Source organism: Pipistrellus kuhlii, unplaced genomic scaffold, assembly GCF_014108245.1.
Source record: "Pipistrellus kuhlii isolate mPipKuh1 unplaced genomic scaffold, mPipKuh1.p scaffold_m20_p_24, whole genome shotgun sequence".
In the NCBI taxonomy this organism is placed as follows: domain Eukaryota; kingdom Metazoa; phylum Chordata; class Mammalia; order Chiroptera; family Vespertilionidae; genus Pipistrellus; species Pipistrellus kuhlii.
This window is the reverse complement of record NW_023425523.1, coordinates 8,324,912-8,343,926: the sequence shown is the minus strand read 5'-3', so window position 1 is coordinate 8,343,926 and position 19,015 is coordinate 8,324,912. Positions and strand designations below refer to the sequence as shown.

Here is a 19,015-nt window from a genome sequence, read left to right as displayed (position 1 = left end):
AAGATTAGAAGACATCATAAATTAGATTTATATTTACTACCAAATATAGTTATTTTTAAAATAGCTATTTAAAATAGCATAATATGCATGATATGTAAAATATAATTTAGTATCAAGTATTTTTTATAAAATGAGAAGATTTAAAAAAAACTTTACAGGATATAAAGATAAATAAACATATACCATATTCAAGTCTGGATGGAATGGAAAATTATAAATATAATAATTATTCCCAAGTTTTCTAACCAGATCTGCTCTTCTTAGAAAGCAGCTATAATTTTTTTAAATGAATGTGTTGGCATTTTTTTTTAGAAAACATAGCATGTTATAACTCTGCCAGATATTTTCTTTGCATTAGCTCACTGATTCTCACATCCCCCTGAAGAGTTATTTTTTATTATCTCTATTATAGATCAACAGAACAGGACAAGAAGGACGAGGAGGTTTTTACAAGATCATACAGTGAATAGGAGGCAGAACAGGGATTCTCTATTAGGTCTGAATCTTTAACCAGGGTCTTCATGGCTATAGTACACACACATATGCACACACATGTACATGCACATGCACACACATTTACATGTACGATGATAAAGACTTAGAGGATTCTATGAAATTTGATTTAAATGAGATTACCCAGAGCCATTGAATTAAGATCTGGGAGGCAAGAAAGGAGAGGTTGGTAACTCAAGCCCTAAAACTGAGACAATAACCTCCAGGATGACTGAGGTAGAGAATGAGTGTAGGACTTTTCTCCCCCATTTCTGTTTTTTTACTGTGTGCCTGTTTGTTTGTTTTTGTATTTTCCCTTCCTTATGATTTTTTTAAGTTGATATATGATATTAAGTTAGTTTCAGGTGTATAACATAGTGATTATTTATATAACTTATGACATGATTACCCAATTAGTCTAGTACCCATCTGACATGATACACAGTTATTACAATATTATTGACAATATTCTCTATCTATGCTGTATTTTACATCCCAATGTTAAACTATTTTTATAACTGCCCATTTGTTTTTCTCAGTCCCTTCACCTTTTTCACCCATTTCCCCAATCTCCCTCCAATCTGGCAACCATCAATATGTTCTCTGTATCTATGAGTTTGTTTCTGTTCTGTTTACTCATTTGCTTTGTTTTTTTAGCTTCCATACATAAACGAAATCACATGGTATTATTCCACTTAGCATAATAGCCCCTAGGTCCATCCACTTTGTCAAAAAAGAACAGGGTTTCATTGTTCTTTATGGCTGAGTAATATGCCATTTTCTATATGCACCACATCTTCTTTATCCTTTGGTCTATGGACACTTAGGATGCTTCCATAGCTTGGCTATTGTAAATATTGTTGCAACGAACATGGAGTATCTGTATCTTTTTGAGTTGTTATTTTGGATTTGTTAGGACAAATACCCAGGAGTGGAATTGCTGGGTCATATGTAGTCCAGAAGCAGCTGTGCTGGGTCTCCTAGAAGGAAGCAGGGAGGAACTAACTGCAAGTCATCATCCAGTCACAGGTTCCAGGACCCATGTGGGTGGCAGGGGGCGGTCCTCTCATGCCCAGGCCCTGTCTCACTGGCTAGGGCAGAGCCCAAGGCCAGGATAAAAGGGCCCGTGGACCAGAGCATCAGCATTCACTCCCTCCTGAGGCAGTGACCGATCCTGTGCTGCTTGTGTGCCCGGTAAGTGTCTACTGGGAACGGAGCAGGTCCTCCCAAGAGGGAGGCTCAGACCAGAGCTGGTGGGCAGGTGAGGCTCTAGAAGGTAGGGGTGTTGGAGGCCTTGCAGATGGAGGGAGAGGGTCCTGAGGAAGACTGAGGGAGGATATGCGTGGTGGGAGTGGACCAACTGAGACCATGAGGGAGAAGCGGATGGCTGTGTGTTTGTGCTGGACCTAATGTAGATCCTGTTGGCTATGCTCTGAGGTCAGATGAGCTGAAGCCTTGGCCATTGGGCTCTTGGTGAGCCATTTTCATAAGGAGCCTTTACCTTTGAGAATAGAACGCAACCCTCCATGCAAAAATGCTGGGGATGGTGGTTCTCCACCAATAGAGAGAGCTGACCAGGGGATCCTTTGGGGCTCTAGAAAACTATCTAGGAAGGTACAATCATGAATTTCCTTTTTAAAGAGATATTTACTCTCTCGATTGTTTTCTTAACTACAGTTTCAGGTTTCTGGTTGAAATGATAGAAAAAATGACCTTCCCTTACTAGATATTTAATGATGGCAGATTTTTTTATCATTGATTTTTATCTCAGTTTCCTTCTTTGTAAAAGATATATTAATCCCTGCCTACCTTAAGTAGAAATTGGGAGATTCCAGGAGGAAGTCTCAGAGTGTTTGCCTATCTATTAGAAAGAACAAAACTTTCAGGGTTTCATTATCAAAGACTCCACTTACACATTTCAAAATAAAGGGGCAAGAAATGATGCTTAGAGAACAAGAAGGAAGAGAAAGGGGCAGGGGTGGCCTCTATATGAGACTGACTTGCTGCCTGTCTCTCCCTCAGCTTCTGAACGCCCGCCCACCTGCCCACCAGCCCAGATGTCCTGCCAGCAGAGCCAGCAGTGCGTCCCCAAGTGCCCTCCCAAGTGCTGCACCCCCAAGTGCCCTCCCAAGTGCTGCACCCCAAAATGCCCTCCTAAGTGTCCCCCCAAGTGCCCTCCAGTCTCCTCCTGCTGCAGTGTCAGCTCTGGGGGCTGCTGTGGCTCTGGGGGCGGGGGCTGCTGTAGCTCTGGGGGTGGGGGCTGCTGTAGCTCTGGGGGTGGTGGCTGCTGCCTGAGCCACCACAGGTCCCACAGGCCTCGCCTCTTCAGACACAGAAGCTCTGGGGGTGGAGGCTGCTGTAGCTCAGGGGGCTCCAGCTGCTGTGGAGGGAGCTCTGGAGGCTCCAGCTGCTGTGGAGGGAGCTCTGGAGGGGGCTCCAGCTGCTGCGGAGGGGGCTCCAGCTCTGGAGGGGGCTGTGGTCAGTCCTCTGGAGGCTGCTGCTGAAGTGGACTTTGAGCCAAGAAGAGCTGAATGGCGGGCTACCAATGGCCAGTCCCCTCCACCTCCTCCTGCTCCTCCTGCTGGACCTTCCCCGCTGCTGAGAGGTCTGGGTGAGGCCTCTGAGTTCTGGTGCAGAGGATCCCTATGCCCAGGTGTCCTGGAGCCCAAATCTCTTTCCCAAACCCACTTCCCGACTTCTTTCCCTGTATGCCATTATGTGTGGCTGCCCTGGGAACTCCTGCACAGCTATGTGTGTGCACACACCAGCCTGATGTGAAACAATAAAAGGATGATTCTGCATTTGCTCTTGCCTTGCCTGAGTTTTATTCCTATATTATCTTTCTCCTACTCTGTCCTCAACTCCTGGGTTCCTGAGGCCTCAGTGTCTACAGACCTTGTTGAGATTGGCCACTTATGCCTCTAACGTCCTTTATAGAAAAACACATGGTCATTGCTATCGAATCCAAATCAATCCAATCCTTTCTGTGACAGTCCTCCAGGCTTTCTTGGCCTTTCCTGAACTGGACACTTTTTAAGAGTGCTCTGTTTCTGTTGATGTCTGATTTGTGCGTGTCTGATGTTTCTCCTTGCCTCAATTTGGTTAAGCATGTGTGCAGGGACCCTCACTGATCCTACTGCCTGATGCTAAGTGGGCTCCCTTTCTCTTCCCTATGGCTCTGGGTTGGGATTCCTGTGTGGGGCTGAGACCCCACAATCATGGAGAGAGGGGGCTCCGCTGCCCTGATATCCCTCCAACTTCCCAGCTGAGGACCTGCCTGAGGGTGCTCACCCTCTCACCTCTCTGTTCCCTCCCTGTTCCCTGTTCTCAATATTTACCGTATTTTTCGGACCATAAGACGCACCGGACCATAAGACCCACCAGTTTTTAGAGAAGGGAAATGAAGAAAAAAAGATTCTGAAACAAATAGTGTCCTAAAATATTTTATGTGCATTAAAACCCAACATCACAGTCATAAACACATATAATCAACCCTGTAAAGTAAACAGCAGCATTTAGAACCATTTTAGAGCCGGGCAAGCACACAGAGACCACACAGAGCCGGGCAAGTAAAAAAACTTTTTTTTTAAAGTATATGTGTAGGCTATATTTGGACCATAAGACGCAGGGACTTTTCCCCCCCCACTTCTGGGGGGGAAAAAGTGCGTCTTATGGTCCAAAAAATACGGTATATCAGCTACACTTCCACGGTCTTTCAAGCCAATTGCTGCAGTTTAGCTCCAGGTCCTGTCGAGAGTTAGGAGCAAGCAGACGCAGCTTCTGGCCACTCTGCAGGCCATCTGGGAATCCCCCCACTATTTTTTCTACTAATTAATAACTTAAGGGAGGAACTTTGATAACTTTAACATTTATATAACTATTTAAATACTTATACTGTAGCTTATTAGTTATTTATCCTCCTTCTGGCTAATCCCTTATATCTAATCTTCTGCAATGAACATTATTGTATATGTTGCTCTCCTATACATATTTTTATTTTCTTAAGCTAAATTCTTAGAAAAAATTATTGTGTACAAGGTTATATTCATTTTAAATTTAAATTGATTATACACCAGTAAGTACAAACTGCCACCCAGAATAATTTTTGCAATTTATATTGCCACCACAAATAAAAACATGTGTTACCATACATTCTCACACATCCTGAGCTTTGCTAGTGATTACAAGCATTGTTATTTTTAAACAAACAAAAAATGAATCTGATAAACTACATATCAAAATACAAGATATTTCTTCACTGATTTGTTTGGAGTTTTTTTTTTTAATATTGATAACATTGAACATATTACCAAATTGTGTGTGTGTGTGTGTGTGTGTGTGTGTGTGTGTGTGAGAGAGAGAGAGAGAGAGAGAGAGAGAGAGAGAGAGAGAGAATAGCCTATCCTTGTCCTTATCCATTAGATTGCTTTGGTATTCTTACTTTCATTTTAATTTATAAGATATATTTTTATATTAGGGACATTAATTCCAAACCTGGCACATGTGTTGTATTTTTCTCCAGATGATTATTTGTCTTTGTGCTTATATGGGGTATAGTTTGCCATATAAAATTAAAATCCTATATAACTTATCTAACTTTTCCTTTATATATTATAGGATTTGTGCCATTTTTATTCTTACTATTTTTTATTTAATAGGAAATTTCCATTTCTATATGCTATTTCTATAGAGTTTTATTTTATCATTTATGATTTAAAAGAAAGATTTTCAGGGAGAAAAAAACTCCCTAAGTTTGTCAATATTCTAGTTCATAACTCAGAAGGAAGGAGAAAGGAAAGACATAGGAAAACTAATTTTATTTATTTCCCATAATATTTCAGCAGTGTACCCTTTGGTTCCTTGCAAAGATGTCAAACTGATGATGTAAGAGACCCTTTGAATGATTAGGTGACTTCAGAAAACCTTTGCCAATAAAAAAATGTTTCTTGAATGGTCCCAAACTCATAACCAATAACTAAGGCCAAAGGGTCAGTCAATGTTCATCTATACATATATAAAAGCGAAATATGCAAATTGTCCTCATGTGAGTTCGACTAGGAGACCGATTGCTCGCTATGATGTGCGCTGACCACCAGGGGATGGCACGGAATGAAAGAAGGCCCTAATTGGCTTTGATCACTGGCCAGGCCTAGGAACCCTACCTGCCTATGAATTTCATGCACCAGGCCTCTATTTTTAAATAAAAATGTGTGAATGGTCTCAGTCCAAATGCTACAGTTATAATCACACTGCAAATTCATTACTTAAGTTGAAGCCCATTGATAGTTTGGTGCTGCCCTGCCTGGAGGCAGAGGTGTGGACCAGATGACCTCTTCACCCCATCATTCTAGGAATCATAAGCTGGGCTCCTGTGTGAGCCTAGGCATGAGTATTCTGGCCCCACCCACATAGGAACCCATAGCAACAACCTGAGCTAATTCCATGCCCTGCTGAGAGAGTGACAGATCTAACCTCTGCAGAGTGATGTGGCCATCACACCTCTCTCTGTGTCTGTCTGAGTGTGGTCCCCTGATGAGGATGACATAGGTCATAGTAACCACTATTTGTAAACTGTAAAGTGGGTGCTAATGTAGTGAAAAGATTATTAAAAATCTATTAACCACCCATATGTGTAAAGCCTTATACTAGTTGCTGATGGGGAATAAGAATAGGGCACAAGTTGTGCTGTTAAAGGGTTTATTGAAGTCTCATTTGTAAAAAAATGTCACTTAAAGGATAATGGAGCAAGTGGTAATGGAACTGCATTGTCTCAGAAAGGAAATACCATGGAATAAACCATAGGAGTAGGGTAGGGAGAGACATGTTTACAGTAGAGGTAGAATACCAGTTCTTCCTGTGAAGCAATACAAAGTTCTGTATTTGCACATTGGTAGTTGTACAAATATTTCCCAGAGCTTTGGATATCAGTCAAAAATGCTGGCCTTGACCCTGAACACACTGTGAAGCCCTAGATGTGGCTTCCTAAACATCCAGAGAGATGTAAAGGCTCCTCTGAGTCTTGTTCAAAGCAGATTATCATCACCTTAAAGGCCATGCTAATTACTTCTGTAGTGGGAGATGGTGAAGAGAGAACATGTTTGGATCTCAGAGAAGATTCGAATCAAGGAGAAATCATGACAGATAGGAATCAGTGGAGTTCCAGGGAAGGCCAGGACCTTAAGCTATCAGACTCTGAAAATAATAGATAAGGTGGATTACATATCTAAAAAATATCTATATATAAAATAGAGAAATATGCTAATTAACCAGGATGCCTTAACAGGGTGACCTGACAGGAGGAGGTTGCAAGCACAGCATCCGGGGCAGGGCGGCAGGGGCCTCCTCACGCCTGCACTGGGGGAGGGCCTGATTAGCAGTGGCTGTGGCTGCTGCAGGCCTGGGGAGTGAGGCAGACCCAACTGGCGACTCAAGGGTTGGGGGCAAGGTGCGATTTTGAATCATGCCCTGGGTGCTCATAAGATAGATAGATAGATAGATAGATAGATAGATAGATAGATAGATAGATGTAGATGCAGATATAGATAGATATAGATGATATAGATAGATATAGATATAGATATAGATATAGATATAGATATAGATATAGATATCTAGATATATAAATATATATACATACATATACATGTGTATGTATATATATATTATATATATTTATATATTTATATTTGTATATATACTCAAAAATACCAGTAGTCATGTGTAAACATGTATTTCACAGGATATTGGTTATCCTTGCCCATTATGACCCACATGACACATTATTATTGTGTCATGTGTACCTCGTCTCAGGCTCTGGAGAATTATTTTGTACGTTTCTGGGGGGAGACTTTCTTCTCATAAGTCCCCTTAGGTCAAACATGCCTTTATTTAATTATTTCCTCATTTAAAAATAATGTTGCCCTCTAGATGTGGAAGGAGCATCTATCTGCTACATACCAAATAAACACTAGTTTAATATCTGAAAATGCTCAAATACAAGAATCCTTCAGGATGTCTGTGCCGGAGGAGGAACAAAGCAGTGATGCTGGAGATTCCTACTGACTCCCAAGTGCTTCTGTCCTGTAAGGCCATCCCACCTGCTTGACCCAGAGGCTCATTGCCTCAGGGTCCTCCCCTACCAGTGCCCCAGGTTTGACCCTCTAACGGTCTCTTCTTTCTGCTTTCCATTCACAGGCTCACCCTCTTCCCCTGTGTAAGAGTTTTGGGGAAACAAATTATTCTATTGTGCAAGGCAATGCCAATTTGCTCTTTCATTCCTCTAGAGATATTGCTATATGAAAATGTATGAAAGACCCAATGCCAGTGAGTTTTTGTTGATTCTTTTAGATTTTCTACACAAATTATAGCATCTATGAACAACAGCAGTTTACTACCTCCTTCCCAGTCCATATACACTTACCGTATTTTTCGGACCATAAGACGCTCCAGACCATGAGACGCACCAGTTTTTAGAGAAGGGAAATGAAGAAAAAAAGATTCTGAAACAAATAGTGTCCTAAAATATTTTATGTGCATTAAAACCCAACATCACAGTCATAAACACATGTAATCAACCCTGTAAAGTAAACAGCAGCATTTAGAACCATTTTAGAGCCGGGCAAGCACACAGAGACCACACAGAGCCAGGCAAGTAAAAAAAACTTTTTTTTTTAAAGTATATATGTAGGCTATATTTGGACCATAAGACGCAGGGACTTTTTCCCCCCACTTCTGGGGGGAAAAAAGTGCGTCTTATGGTCCGAAAAATACGGTAATTTATTTATTTATTTTTGTCTTATCGTATTAGCTAGAACTTCCAGTACCATATTGAACAGTTGTGGTGAGAGGGGATAACCTTGACTTGTACCTGATCTTAGAAGGAAAGCTTAGAATTTCTCACCACGTTAATTTTCTACCCTCCCATATTTTTAATGGTACTTTCTCCCATTTTGAATTTAATTGTTAGCATTTCATGACATAGATTACACATATCCACATTTTCCTCTATATAAAATGGGTTTTTGTATTATTCTTAAAACTTTCTCTACATAATTATAGCCACCAAATACATTTTTAGGTGGTGATTGCATTTTGTAGTTATATGACTGCATAAATTTGACAAAACTCATTGAATTGTATATTGAAAATCAGTGAATTTTATTGCATGTAAGTATACAATAAAGGTGATTTTAAATTTTTTTAAAAGAAAGATTTATTCATATAAATATATATGTAGGTGTGTCTGTGTGGGTGCACACACATGCACACATGCATGTTTATTTAAACTGAAGGAAGAGTCAGATGGAGATTAATGAAGAGAAGGGTGTGGAATGGGGAGTGAAGAAAGAATGGTGGAAGCAGGAGGAGGATGTCTGTCACCTGGCCATGCCTGAGGGACAGAGTTAGACATGTGAAGGGAAGGAAAATGTAAAGAAGCAATGTGTGCAATTAATGCTGCCCCAGGATTTTGGTTAAGGGGGCGGGGGGATAAAGGAAAATGCAAACATACAAAAACACAAATTTTTCTCTCCTGACTCTTAACCCTGTCCTCCATCCACTGAGGCCTCTGCAGCCACCAGCAAGGGAAGAGGATAGAACAGTGGTGCCTAAAACAGGAAATGCAATCAGCCCAGACCAAGTTAGTGAGCAGATTCTGTATTTATTTTTCAATTCAAGCATGAGAATACAATAACGTGAGCTTCAAGGGGACATAGGATCTGTGCTTAGGGATTCCCAGGGCAGCCACAGATATGGGGAAGGAGGTCAGAAACTGGGTTTTAGAGAGAGGTGTTGGGCTTCTGGATACTAGGGTAGAGGGAACTTCTAGAACAAAGTTCAAGTTTTGCTAGGACCCCTCTGCCATTCAGGGAGCTCAGGGAGAAATTGAGGTAGGATCAAGGTCAGCAGCAGCCTCCAGAGGACTGACCACAGCTTCCTCCAGAGCTGGAGCCTCCTCCGCAGCAGCTGGAGCCCCCTCCAGAGCCCCCTCCACAGCAGCTGGAGCCCCCTCCAGAGCTCCCTCCACAGCAGCTGGAGCCCCCTGAGCTACAGCAGCCTCCGCCCCCAGAGCTTCTGTGTCTGAGGCGGAGAGACCTGCGGGGCCTGTGGTGGCTCAGGCAGCAGCCCCCACCCCCAGAGCTACAGCAGCCCCCACCGCCAGAGCCACAGCAGCCCCCAGAGCTGACACTGCAGCAGGAGGAGACTGGAGGGCACTTGGGGGGACACTTAGGAGGGCATTTTGGGGTGCAGCACTTGGGAGGGCACTTGGGGGTGCAGCACTTGGGAGGGCACTTGGGGACGCACTGCTGGCTCTGCTGGCAGGACATCTGGGCGGGCTGGTGGGCGAGCGTTCAGGAGCTGAGGGAGAGTCAGACAGCAAGTCAGTCCCACACAGAGGCCACCCCCGTCTCTTCTTGTTCTCTGAATATCGCTATAACCTCCTGTAGTTTTACTCCTTTGAGTAGTTTTCCCATTACTCTTGCATCATCTCTTTGGAACCTCAGTGTATCCTTGCAAGTCAAACATGAACTTCCATCCATTGCTCAAAGAAGTAGCGTTATAACCAAACAATATTACCCAACACATCCAAGAGTCTAAAGCCTCCTCAGTGATGAAAGAACTGAATCAAGCTATGCCCTCCCTTTTGGAAGTACATTTACTTATCAGCAACTTGAAGGGAATATAATTTCTTCAAGGAAAAAATTCAGCCATCGTTCCCTCTTGTCATGACCTTATTCTGGAAGGTCGGCATTGCAAGGGGTCTTGGAGATGACCCACTTCAGTAAGCTCAAGGTAAACCTCTTGATTACTCAGTTCCCTGGGCTCAAACCAGAGCTCAAGTCTCTGCTCCCCACCCGAGTTGATGGGGTGACCTGGTAATTCTCAGGCTTGCTGTGTCCCGATCAACAAACTCCCAGAGCTATGGATGTGTGGCTTTAATAAGCCCACAGGAGCCCGAGCTTCCTTACACAGCCCTGCTCCTCCTTTGTGGGCATGGACAGGCCTGTGTTTTCAAAGGTGAGCTCCCTCCAGGCACCTGCCAGAGTGGAGCACAGTGCTCTTTGCCTCAGTGTCCCTGTCCTGAGAAGCCCACTCTGCTGCAGATCAGCTCGTTCTCTCTGGAGCCCAAGGGCACAGCCATGTAACTTTTCTCTTTATGCCCCCAGTGGGTGCTAGACCCCTTCTTTTTTTTTCTTTTATATATATATATATATATATATATATATATATATATATATATATATATATAGATTTTTTTTTTTTTTTTACAGAGGGAAAGGGAGAGAGATAGAGAGCCAGAAACATCGATGAGAGAGAAACATTGACCAGCTGCCTCTTGCACACCCCCTACCGGAGATGTGCCCGCAACCAACGTACATGCCCTTGACAAGAATCGAACCTGGGACCTTTCTTGTACCCTTCTCCCAAACTCCCTGAATCCCTTCCTCTGACACAGTGGCCTCCCCCTGCCCAAGGTCCTGCCCGCCTGCTCTCCTGCGCTGGTCTAAGCCTCCCACTATGGAAGGCCCTGTCCCATGCCCAGTGAGCACTCACCAGTACACAAACAGCACAGGGTCCTTCCGTCAGGAGTGGATGGAGGTGCTCTGGTCCAGAGGCCCTTTTATCCTGGCCTTGGGCTCTGCCCCAGCAGGTGAGACAGAGCCTGGGCATGAGAGGACTGCCTCCTGCCTCCCACATGGCCCTGTGACAGGTGATGACTGGCTGTTCCTTCCTGCCTCCATCCAAGAGGATTAGGAATCAGGGCACCCACCTTGGACTAGGAATAGGGCTGGTTAGAAACAGGAGTGGTGGGGTTGGGGGAATCTATTTTGATCTTCTGCCTCATCTCTGTGGGAAATGCCAGCCTGGAGGCCTCTTAACTCCTGGTTGTTGCTGTTTTTTACCTCAGAGCCCAATAGCAGCTGATATAAACTCAATGGCTCTTGGCAGCCCGTTTTGAAGATGCTTCACATTTCTCCACTTAAGTTCAAGTCCACATCACTCCACAAGGCTATCAGAGGCCATCGACTTTGGTCTGCATCCCAACTATGCCCACTGTGTGTTTCATATAGCCTTTCCGGCTAAGTAAGAATGGCTTTATGTGTTTAAGTGCTTGGGGAGAAATATGAAAAGGGGAATATTTTAGAACACCTGAAAAGTATATGGAGTTCCAATTTCGGTGTTCCTCTGCCCTCGTTTCTTTATCATCTGTGGCAGAGTTAGGTAAGTGGGACAGAGACCCTATGCCTCCCACAGCCTGAAGTATTTACTCCTCAGCCCTTTATCCAAAAACGTGCTGGCCCCTGCTACATCCCAGTCCTTTTCTGAGCCTGGAGCCACACAGACCTAGGAAGCAATCCTGGCTCAGCCACCTGACAGCTGTGTGTCCTCTGAAAGTTACTTAATTCATTTCTCATTTTGTTCATGTGCTTATTTTCTCTAGTATAAAAAGAACATGAATAGTGAGGGAAATATCTCACAGGAGTATTGTGCTAGTCAGCACAGTACTATAAAGAGAGAGAGCCTGATGGGAGATCTATGGTATGGTGGATCCTCAAATGATGATGCCTCTGGACTCAAAAATAAAAGAGAAAAAATGGGTGTTATTTGTAAGACAGAGCGTTTTTCAAAGGATAGTAAGTCTGAGTTTGGTTTGGTTTTCTACAAATTAGTTACTTTATATTTCTATCGCAGGCCCTTTTGCTCTGTTAAACATCTTGATGTGTTGGACCATGAAAATGTAGCCAAGAAGGAGTTTGTGGTGAGGGGTCGGAGAGCTCCGCGTTGCACCACTTCATCAGACAAATTCGGGGCCAGTGAAGGGAACCCGTAAAATCACACATGGGATTCCCAAACACGGGGCCAGGGAAACGGGGTGAGGCAGTACAGGAACCTTGAAGGGCTCTTTAAATCTCTTAAGGCAGTTTTGGCTTACGTCTTTAAGTTTTTACTATTGTTTTCTCTGCTTGCACCATTTATCCACTCCGATGCTTTCCGTCCATAAAGGGCTCGAGAGGAGCTCACACGTGGCTCAGATTGGTGTACAACGTCACAGTGAAATGTCCCCAAAGGAAACTCATGAGTTAATTAGAAGAAGGCACATGGAGCCTCGTGAGGAAAAAGCTTCTCTTTTCTGTCCGTGGCAGGAAAATTGGGGCAGAATCTAAAATTCCCCAGAGCCTAGAACAATGGAATAAATTAATAGTAAGTCATAAGGTGACAGCGAAGCCAGCTAACATGCAGTTGCAAATATAAATGTGTTTGTGTATATGCATTTGGATGTGCAAATAACATAGACTACACGTGTGCTTGTTTGCATAAGCATACACACATACTCTATGGTAATTGTGTGTGGGGGGGGTGCCTTGTCTGTTTCCCACCTTCCTGATTTTTTTTCCTCTATCTCATCCACATTAATATTCTTCTAAAAATAACTACCTATGACCATTGAATAGGGTAACTATCCATTCCCATTTACCGGGGACAGTTTTGGATTATATCTTTTGTCCCAACATAAATCATCATAAACCTTCTTTTCTATCTCAACTGTGTTTCAGTATGGATAATTTATACAGTCACGCCACCATTAAATAAAATCTTCTCTAGGAGCCCCACTGATTCAGGACAAAATCTAAACTCCTTGCCCAAGCATTCAAATCTATTCGTTCTGTTATGCCTCTGCTATGAATTGAATACTCCTTGGGAGCAAGAGTATGAATATGACATGCTTGCATGTCCTCATCAGCATTGAGAACACAGATATGCATATAGTCACATCCCCAGCATTTCATAGCAGCTGAGAGATTGCAAATAGCTTTTCCATGTGACTTAGGCAATCGGATAAGAGTTTGACATTCAGACATGCACAGTGTCAAGTGCTGGCCATATCATCCGACAGAGATCTGCCTCGATATTACTCAGGTGCGATGTTGGTTCTCAGGTTGTTCCAAAGGGCTTAGTTATGGGAGGAGAGGTCGGAATATTGATTCCGTGGCTCACACAGGTAGTACGATTCAGAAGCCCAGCTCACGGATTCCTAGGATGATGTGGCTGAGATGCGATTGGGTTATGCCTCTGTCAGCAGGCAAGGCAGCTCCCAGCTATCAATTAATGTGACTTCAGGGCAGGTAATAAATCAGTAGCATTGTTGCAATACCATGAGGACTCTGTCCTCAGCCTCGGCTCCAAATGATTTGGCAACATTTAATAGCAAAAAATGTTTAATGACGAGGTTTTCTGAGGTCACTTACTCATCAGAGGCGTCTGTCTCCCCTGGGCTCTGTCACTTTCAGGGGATGAGAGAAAAGATGGCTGAGGTCACTGGGAAGTCATGAAAACTGTGTGAATTTCACTCTATTCCCAGCACCTTAAAGCCCCTGTTAGAGATAGGATCTCATTGCATGATTGGACTTTAGTTTGTTCCTCTTCCTTTCAAAACCTTTATTTTGTATTATAAATTATTTTTCAAAGCACACAAAAAGTATTGTGGAAAATATTTTTTATTTCAAATTTGAGAAAAATTATATTGAATGAAAAAGAGGAAATGGAAATATGAAAGAAAAAAATTGATAAATGTATATATTAAAAGTTAAAAACTTATATCAAAAATAGTACCAAGCATACAAAAAAAAAAAAAAGATGAGCAAAGAACAGAGAGGCAATGCACACACCAGAAAAGAAATACAAATGGCAAAAAAAATATAAGTGAAAATGTGTTCAATTTTACTATTAATCAAAGAATAAAAAATACCTCGTCTTTTTATGTTATGGTGTCCATTCATTTTATATGGATTGCCAAAGATTGAGTGTTTAAAGCTCAGTGTTGGAGAGGAAGCGAGGAGTTGGGCATTCATGCTTCATTGGTTTGGCATACTTATTATGTAAGACAGTATGATGATTCATTCATTCAGTACATACTTCATGATGATGTATAAATGAATTAAAATGTAAAATGAGCGCCCTCTTTTATAGCACTTGAACATCTCTGAATAGAGCCTAAGGAGATAAAGGGAATGATAAGGAAAAATATATGTATAAGAATTTTCCCTGTAACTAATTGCAAATAATAAGAGTACAGCAAGTTTTCAGACATGAGAGCAATATTCTTTATTTCTTTGAAAATAAAATAAATTTAACCTGTTATTTCAAAAACAGCAAAATACAACATATAATAATGCATATTTTAACGGCATTTATGTATAAAATTTTAAAATTTTATTGAAAAATATTTTAAAATATTTAAGTAGAAATCTATGGGATATGTTCACGATATATGGAAAGAAAAAGTAAATATTAAGATGAAAATCCCCACCTTCTCCCTGTGGTATTATGTGAGTTTAATGCAATGCCAGTCAAAACTCCAACAGCACACTTTGCTTAGCTTTGTTTTGTGGAGCATGACAAATTTATGTTCCTAAAAATTATACAGAAGAACAAACACTTAGGGTAATGAATGCTTGCAATATAGTAAATACTTAATAAATATTTATTATTTTACATACACTGTGTTGACTTTCTATTTTGTTTTGTTTATATGATTTTTGCTTTCTATTTTGTTATGTATACGTTATTTTGAATTTTATTTTGATGGTATTGGTTTATCAAAATTTCCCTTAAACATGTCTTCTGTTTTTCTTATACACCAAATTTGTTTCCATTATGAGTCCAACTTTGTGATTCGATAAAAAATGTAGCTCTTTTATTCTACACGAAACTCATTTCATTATAGAATATGATATGTTGGTGTGTGTGTGTTTTCCAGTTCTACAGGACAGGCACCAACAAATACCATCCCAGGAGTCTGCTCTCAGACCCTTGGTGCAGTGACAGTGAACAGTAGAGAGGAGTGGTGGTGATTTAGACCAACTGTGACAAGGGTCTTGAAAAAATGCACTTAACCTCTCTGGTCCTCAATTTCTTCTTTTGTAAAATGGGCGCTAAAAATGGACTTGCTTATAGCATTGCATAAAGTGAGCAATGTAATAGATAACACAGTACCTGACATATTGGAATTGCTCCCAGTTAACAATGTTACCCAGCCATCAGAACGCATGACAATGCCAGAGTAAGAGGTGTTTCTCAGGGACTCCCCAAGCTAGCTAAAGAGATTGGTCCAGGAGGGTGATCATCTCTCCCGCTCGTCTGACTGCCTACGGCTGGGAGGAGGGTAATCAGAGAGGGCATTCTAGACCCATGCCTGCTGTGGGACAGCTTGGAGATCCCAGCCTCCAACTACATGAGAATTGTGGAAAATTTCCTGTGCGTTAGCAGGAGGATGCCCACATAGGGGAAGCAGAGGAGAAATTAAATCCAGCCACTACTGCTGGTCACAAGTTTCTGGACTCATCAGAGAGGCAGAAGAAGGAAAGACTCACAGAGACCCTGCAGAAGTTTGTTTCCTTGTTTTTGAAGAACTTTGGTCTTGAAGCATCTGTCAGGTCCAATCTAAGTGTGTCTGGCCCTTAGAACTTAGAAAGAGCAATAAAGAGGAAGAGCTAATGTGACCTCTTCTAGAGAAAGTATGGGGAGTGTCCCTACCTTCCCAGGAGGAGCCCCATCCTAAGTTAAAGCACAGTTTTCCCTGTCTGAGGGAAGCCACAGGAGTAGAGAGGAAGTCCCCAGAAAGCTCCCAGAATGGTGTGATATCCCAGTAGTCGTCAAACTCACTAGTCAAAAGAGCCAAATATCAACAGTACAATGATTGAAATTTCTTTTGAGAGCCAAAAACCAACTTCTGTGCATGGGCCACAAAGTTTCAATCGCACTGTATGTGCATGCCCTCAGGTGGTATTTTGGCCACTCAAGGGGTGTTTGCCAGCTACTGTGATAGCCTATCCCCTGAAGTTAGGAAGTCATTCACCTGAGGCCTGAAATTCTGCCTCTGACCTTGAATGTCCTTGGTCCTAACATGGAAACACCTAGCATTAAAGGTGTTATAAGTTATAAGGATTCCAAGTCAGATGGGAAAAGAGGAAACACATTTGGGCAGTCCCAAGAGAAAACACATACAAACACATACACACACACCAAGTTATATTACAAGGAGAGAAGACAACCTGAGAATATTATCACCGAAGAACTGTAGTGTTAAAGTGAGTGTGAAATAGAAGCATTAGGGTAGCTCCCTTGGAAAAAAAAGTGGAGGCTGATTTACATCCACCCAGAATCTAAACCTGTAGTCACTTCATAGGAAGGACCACCAGAAGCACAGAGGCAATTGTGACTCTCACGGACATTGTTTCCAGGCTCTTGACACCCTTCATGAAGATGTGTGTATGTGTGTGTGTGTGTGTGTGTGTGTGTGTGTGTCTATAATTTGTGATTCTACTTGTACTCTGTGATAATAGAAACTGCTTGAGGTCCATGGGCAGAAGTGACCTTGAAGTTTTATTTGTAATACAGCAGTCTACATTTTTGAAGTTTGAGTTCTGTGGGGTCATTTTATAATTTTGGCTGAAGGGGGAGCATGGTAAAATTGTTTAAGAGAAGAGGAAGAGAGCAAGGGTATCAGGAAGGAGGAGAGTTATGGCTGAGTAGGATAATAGGTCCCCTGCTTCTGGGTTCTGATAATTAGGTTTTTGTTACTCAGTCAACATCTGGCTTTCTGATGTTAGTTAGAGTTGTCACTCTGCAAACCACCGTCCTCCTTTGCCAGCTGGCTTTCTGTAGTCTGCCAACAGGGGGAGCTATAAGGAGATTGAAGGACAGGAATGGGGACATGGGCCAGGCTCCCAGCTGCCTGCTCCTTGTTAGTTTCCTGTATCTCTCCAGGTCATCCCAATCTTACCTCCTCCCCCAGCCATGGCCATTTGCTCCAATAACATGAGTGAGATCCAGGGTGCAGGGTTCTCCGCTCTCACAGAGCCAGCCTTGTGCCTCTTTCAAACATGAGGACACCGCCAAGGGACACCTGCTCCTCAGAGGGTCCAATCAGATGGAACTTCTCATCTGAGCTCAAGGAACCCTGCATCAGTGAGCGGGAACCCCTCCTCAGAGGCCTGAGTTTTAATTTCATGGGACCCCCTCCTCCAAGTGTCTGAGTTTTAATAATTCCAGCATCTCTCCCTGTCTCTCCCATTTATAGGGGTAGTTGTAGTTAAAGTTTCTACCTCCATGAACACCTATCAACCCGGAAGTGTCTTTTCAGTTCTCCAACACCAAGTTGGCAATTCTTTACATACTGTTCTGCCTGTTAAAGGAAACCCGTAATTTTCATTTCCTGACCTTCGATGGCAGAGGGACTGGTTTCAGCTCTAATGGCAGAAGTATCAATAGAAGGAATTGTTTTCATAGGGGCTCTCAGAGTCTTGAAAGCAAGCAATGCTGGTTCAGGGCCCACGTGGCAAGGAGAGACAGAACCGAGACCAGACATGCTCACCTTTCCCAGAAAGTATACAATAAGAGACAACAGTGGAGAACAAACTGGGGAGCAGACTGTTTTATTGTTTCCCTTCCAGAGAGGGCCAGCCAGAGAAATAATCTGGGTTTCCCAGGGCAACTGCAAAGGTGGGATCAGAGGTCGGGAGATAAGACGTTAAGAGAGGACACAGATTTCTGGATTGCAGGTCAGAAGAATCTTCCAGGACAGAACTTGAAACCTTCACTGAAATGACTCAGCAACACAGGCAGGCCCAAGGAAGATGATCTTGTCCCTTTAGTGCCTCTGATTCTGGTCTCCTTGGCTCAGGGTCAGCTTCAGCAGCAGCCTCCAGAGGACTGACCACAGCACCCTCCAGAGGACTGACCACAGCCCCCTCCATAGCTGGAGCCCCCTCCATAGCTGGAGCTCCCTCCATAGCTAGAGCCCCCTCCATAGCTAGAGCCCCCTCCGCAGCAGCTGGAGCCCCCTCCATAGCTGGAGCCCCCTCCAGAGCCCCCTCCACAGCAGCTAGAACCTCCAGAGGACTGACCACAGCCTCCTCCAGAGCTGGAGCTCCCTCCGCAGCAGCTGGAGCCGCCTCCAGAGCCCCCTCCGCAGCAGCTGGAGCCCCCTGAGCTGCAGCAGCCTCCGCCCCCAGAGCTTCTGTGTCTAAAGAGGCGAGACCTGCGGGACCTGTGGTGGCTCAGGCAGCAGCCACCACCCCCAGAGCTACAGCATCCACCACCCCCAGAGCCACAGCAGCCCCCACCCCCAGAGCCACAGCAGCCCCCAGAGCTGACACTGCAGCAGGAGGAGACTGGAGGGCACTTGGGGGGACACTTAGGAGGGCATTTTGGGGTGCAGCACTTGGGAGGGCACTTGGGGACGCACTGCTGGCACTGTTGGCAGGACATCTGGGTGGGCAGGCGGGCGGGCGTTCAAGAGCTGAGGGAGAGTCAGACAGCAAGTCAGTCCCACACAGAGGCCACCCCTGCCCTTCCTGTCTTTTTAAACATCATTCCTATCCCTTTCATTTTGAAAATAGTGAGATCAGACATAGTAAAACCATCTCTGAGCTTTTAATCAGTGTTATTAGTTTATCATGAGTCTCAAAACTCATCTAGATGGTTGGCATACAATATCACCTCCAAATACATAAGGAAA

At 43.3% G+C, this 19,015-nt stretch overlaps 3 long non-coding RNA genes across 3 annotated transcripts; 1 reads left to right on the top strand and 2 right to left on the bottom strand.

The window, feature by feature from the left end:
* The first annotated feature begins 1,533 nt into the window (after window positions 1–1,533).
* On the top strand, window positions 1,534–3,293 carry LOC118727324. Its single transcript, XR_004990562.2, has 2 exons — window positions 1,534–1,686; window positions 2,515–3,293. It is a non-coding gene; the product is annotated as an uncharacterized LOC118727324 (long non-coding RNA).
* Window positions 3,294–9,131: 5,838 nt separating this feature from the next.
* Window positions 9,132–18,272, bottom strand: LOC123652962. The gene is made up of 2 exons (XR_006742549.1): window positions 18,221–18,272; window positions 9,132–9,456 (listed from the first exon to the last, which is right to left on the bottom strand). It is a non-coding gene; the product is annotated as an uncharacterized LOC123652962 (long non-coding RNA).
* Window positions 9,479–11,086, bottom strand: LOC118727322. Its single transcript, XR_004990560.2, has 3 exons — window positions 11,053–11,086; window positions 10,892–10,898; window positions 9,479–9,849 (listed from the first exon to the last, which is right to left on the bottom strand). It is a non-coding gene; the product is annotated as an uncharacterized LOC118727322 (long non-coding RNA).
* Window positions 18,273–19,015: the final 743 nt, after the last annotated feature.